Genomic DNA, 5000 nt, shown 5'->3' on the forward strand with positions numbered 1-5000 from the left:
CGGACCTCCGCGGGCAGGGCTGCGCATCTGGAACTTCGAAAAGGGCCGCCCTTGCTAACACTGTGCTTCCCCACGCGGGGAGCGATTCGGACGGCTGGCCCCCACGCCGGGGTGGGTGGGCGCCCCGCCGTTCGCCCGCGTGGGTCGTCAGACCACTGTTCATCGTTCGGTGCGATTCAAACTTCCCACAGCTCGGCCGCCTCCGTCCTCGAACGGGAGGTGACGGCCGGCGTGCGCGCCCAAAGATAGGTGGTGGAAGCCCGGGGGTACAGGAGGAAGGACACCGCTCACCGTAAACCGACGCGAGCTCCAAAGCCCGGGTCGAGCGAGCAGCACCACCTCCCCACCCGGGAGCGCCGTGCCAGATCGATCGGAGGATAAGACCGCTCTGAGAGGACATGGACGAGAGGGGCGTCCGCCTTCCGGAGCCCCCCCTTTCGGACGAGGACTCCGGATTTGCCCCCCGAAAGCCATCACCTCCAGAGAACCAGGGACCGCCGAGGGAGGGTCTGGTCAGGCTTGGGTACCCCAGCATTGCCTCTCTCGCTTGGGATGCACGATCGGCAAAAGTCCCTCTCGGAGCTGTGGAAGTTCGGTCTCAGCCGGAGTGCGCAACTTCCAGACGAGAGGGACCACATGCCAAGTCGCCTACCCAAGTCGGGGAACCAGAGAAACAACTGCTTTCTATCGGGGTAGAGAGACGACACTCTCTCAAGTACATTCTGCCAGAGGTGCGCATTCCTATGTATTTGCATTGCGGGACAACGTCCCCACTTTAAGGGGACGAAGTCGGAACTGTACCCGGCCTCAAGTCACTGTAGGGCGGATGCGGCACCTAGAAAATTCCTCATTCCGGTTCTTTTTCACTTAGTCGTTTTTTTTTTTGGCAAGAATGTACCCCAGGATGGCCAAAAAGCCAAAGCCAGGGACTGAGAACCATCGAGCATGCTCTGAGGGGACATAGTCAGAGGGGGCGTCCGCCTTCCAGAGCCCTCCTTCCCACGAGGACTCCAGATTTGCCCCCCCCCCCCTGACAACAGCCATCGCCTCCAGAGAACCAGGGACCACCGAGGGAGGGTCTGGTCGAAGCTCAGGTACCCAGGATAGCTTCTCCGGCTTGGGCATGGACCGCCAGACAAAGCCGCGGACCATGAACCATCCAGCCTGCTCTGAGGGGACATAGTCAGAGGGGGCGTCCGCCTTCAAGAGCCCTCCTTCCCACGAGGACTCCAGATTTGCCCCCCTGACAGCCATCACCTCCAGAGAACCAGGGACCGCCGAGGGAGGGTCTGGTCAAAGCTCACGTACCCCAGGACAGCTTCTCCGGCTTGGGCACAGACCGCCAGACAAAGCCGCGGACCATGAACCATCCAGCCGGCTCTGAGGGGACATGGTCAGAAGGGGCGTCCGCCTTCTAGAGCCCAAACTCGGCCACGGACTCCAGATTTGCCCCCCTGAATGCCATCACCCTTCAGAAGACCAGGGACCACCGAGGGAGGGTCTGGTCAGGCTCAGGTACCCCAGGATCGCCTCTCTCACTTGGGACGCACGACCAGCAAAAGTCCCTCCTGGAGCCGTGGAAGTTCAGTCTCGGCCGTATTTTGCAACTTCCACGACAAGAGGGACCACCTTCTAAGTCGCCTACCCGAGCCAGAGAACCATAGGAACAACCGCCATACATCGGGGTAGAGAGAGCCCACTCTCTCCTATATTCTCCCGCAGGTGCGCATTACTATGTATTTGCATTGCGGGACAATGTACTTCAATGAGCGGGACAAAGTCGGAAATGTATCCGACCTCCTGGAACTGTGCGGCTGCTACAGCAGTCAGAAATTCCCCATTCCGGTTCTTTTTCACTTGGATTTTTTTTTTTGCAATTTTTTGCCTAAAACGTATTCCTCCAACATGTACTAGCTCATGACACTTGAAATTTTTGAGCCAATTGATAATAACAGCTTTTTAGAGCTCAAAAACAAAAAAAATTTGAGCGAACAAAAAATGTTCGAAAATGACCTCAGCTCCTGGAACTGTTTTCGGTACACCTCCAGAGAGGCTCCCCTGCCTGGAAGTCTGTCACTGCTCAGCTCGAAATTTTTCTAAGTCCCAAAATTCGGTTTTTCATCCAAAATTCAACTTTCTGCCCAGGATCCACAAACTTTAAACCCAGTTGGGGGACCCTCCCTGGGGGCCCTACAACATACTGAAGCCCCCCTGTGGTGGAAGTAGGGGAATTTACTTATTTTTACACAAAATCACAAAATTCCATTTTTTGTTCGCAAAACACTTTTTTGTCCTCAAGAAACTTTTTTGTCCTCAAAACACTTTTTTGTCCTCGAGAAACTTTTTTGTCCTCAAGAAACTTTTTTGTCCTCAAAACACTTTTTTGTCCTCAAAACTCAATTTCTTCCATAATTCGACTTTCCCCCAAAAAACCACACATTCTACCCTCATGGGAGGCACTCTCCCTCGGGTCCCCACATCATATTGACGCCCCAGAGCGGTGGGAGAAGGGGAAATCTGATTTTTGCACAAAAATCCAAAAATCGCTCTAAGTCCAAAAATCCTGAAAATTTTTCTAAGTCCCAACGGTACTTTCTGAAAAGTGTACCCAGGCCCCTGGAAGCCTCCTAGGTACACCTCCTGAGACTCCCCCCTTCCTGGAAGTCTGACACATCTCGAAATTTTTCTAAGTCCCAAAAACTGGTTTTTGCTCCATAATTCGACTTTCCCCCCAAAAGCCACACATTCTACCCTCATGGGAGGCACTCTCCCTCGGGTCCCCACATCATATTGACGCCCCAGAGCGGTGGGAGAAGGGGAAATTCGATTTTTGATCAAAAATCCAAAAATCGCTCTAAGTCCAAAAATCCTGAAAATTTTTCTAAGTCCCAACGGTACTTTCTGAAAAGTGTACCCAGGCCCCTGGAAGCCTCCTAGGTACACCTCCCGAGGCGCCCCCTTCCTGGAAGTCTGTCACATCTCGAAATTTTTCTAAGTCCCAAAAAATGGTTTTTGCTCCATAATTCGACTTTCCCCCCAAAAGTCACACATTCTACCCTCATGGGAGGCACTCTCCCTCGGGTCCCCACTTCATATTGACGCCCCAGAGCGGTGGGAGAAGGGAAAATTCGATTTTTGCACAAAAATCCAAAAATCGCTCTAAGTCCAAAAATCTTGAAAATTTTTCTAAGTCCCAACGGTACTTTCTGAAAAGTGTACCCAGGCCCCTGGAAGCCTCCTAGGTACACCTCCCGAGGCGCCCCCTTCCTGGAAGTCTGACACATCTCGGAATTTTTTCTAAGTCCCCAAAAATGGTTTTTGCTCCATAATTCGACTTTCCCCCCAAAAGTCACACATTCTACCCTCATGGGAGGCACTCTCCCTCGGGTCCCCACTTCATATTGACGCCCCAGAGCGGTGGGAGAAGGGAAAATTCGATTTTTGCACAAAAATCCAAAAATCGCTCTAAGTCCAAAAATCTTGAAAATTTTTCTAAGTCCCAACGGTACTTTCTGAAAAGTGTACCCAGGCCCCTGGAAGCCTCCTAGGTACACCTCCCGAGGCGCCCCCTTCCTGGAAGTCTGACACATCTCGGAATTTTTTCTAAGTCCCCAAAAATGGTTTTTGCTCCATAATTCGACTTTCCCCCCAAAAGTCACACATTCTACCCTCATGGGAGGCACTCTCCCTCGGGTCCCCACTTCATATTGACGCCCCAGAGCGGTGGGAGAAGGGAAAATTCGATATTTGCACAAAAATCCAAAAATCGCTCTAAGTCCAAAAATCTTGAAAATTTTTCTAAGTCCCAACGGTACTTTCTGAAAAGTGTACCCAGGCCCCTGGAAGCCTCCTAGGTACACCTCCCGAGGCGCCCCCTTCCTGGAAGTCTGACACATCTCGGAATTTTTTCTAAGTCCCCAAAAATGGTTTTTGCTCCATAATTCGACTTTCCCCCCAAAAGTCACACATTCTACCCTCATGGGAGGCACTCTCCCTCGGGTCCCCACTTCATATTGACGCCCCAGAGCGGTGGGAGAAGGGAAAATTCGATTTTTGCACAAAAATCCAAAAATCGCTCTAAGTCCAAAAATCTTGAAAATTTTTCTAAGTCCCAACGGTACTTTCTGAAAAGTGTACCCAGGCCCCTGGAAGCCTCCTAGGTACACCTCCCGAGGCGCCCCCTTCCTGGAAGTCTGACACATCTCGGAATTTTTTCTAAGTCCCCAAAAATGGTTTTTGCTCCATAATTCGACTTTCCCCCCAAAAGTCACACATTCTACCCTCATGGGAGGCACTCTCCCTCGGGTCCCCACTTCATATTGACGCCCCAGAGCGGTGGGAGAAGGGAAAATTCGATTTTTGCACAAAAATCCAAAAATCGCTCTAAGTCCAAAAATCTTGAAAATTTTTCTAAGTCCCAACGGTACTTTCTGAAAAGTGTACCCAGGCCCCTGGAAGCCTCCTAGGTACACCTCCCGAGGCGCCCCCTTCCTGGAAGTCTGTCACATCTCGAAATTTTTCTAAGTCCCAAAAAATGGTTTTTGCTCCATAATTCGACTTTCCCCCCAAAAGTCACACATTCTACCCTCATGGGAGGCACTCTCCCTCGGGTCCCCTCAACATATTGACGCCCCAGAGCGGTGGGAGAAGGGGAAATCTGATTTTTGCACAAAAATCCAAAAATCGCTCTAAGTCCAAAAATCCTGAAAATTTTTCTAAGTCCCAACGGTACTTTCTGAAAAGTGTACCCAGGCCCCTGGAAGCCTCCTAGGTACACCTCCTGAGACTCCTCCCTTCCTGGAAGTCTGACACATCTCGAAATTTTTCTAAGTCCCAAAAAATGGTTTTTGCTCCATAATTCGACTTTCCCCCCAAAAGCCACACATTCTACCCTCATGGGAGGCACTCTCCCTCGGGTCCCCTCAACATATTGACGCCCCAGAGCGGTGGGAGAAGGGAAAATTCGATTTTTGCACAAAAATCCAAAAATCGCTCTAAGT

Source organism: Dendrobates tinctorius, unplaced genomic scaffold, assembly GCF_039654945.1.
Source record: "Dendrobates tinctorius isolate UK_male_01 unplaced genomic scaffold, ASM3965494v1 ptg000564l, whole genome shotgun sequence".
NCBI classification, from domain to species: Eukaryota; Metazoa; Chordata; class Amphibia; order Anura; family Dendrobatidae; genus Dendrobates; species Dendrobates tinctorius.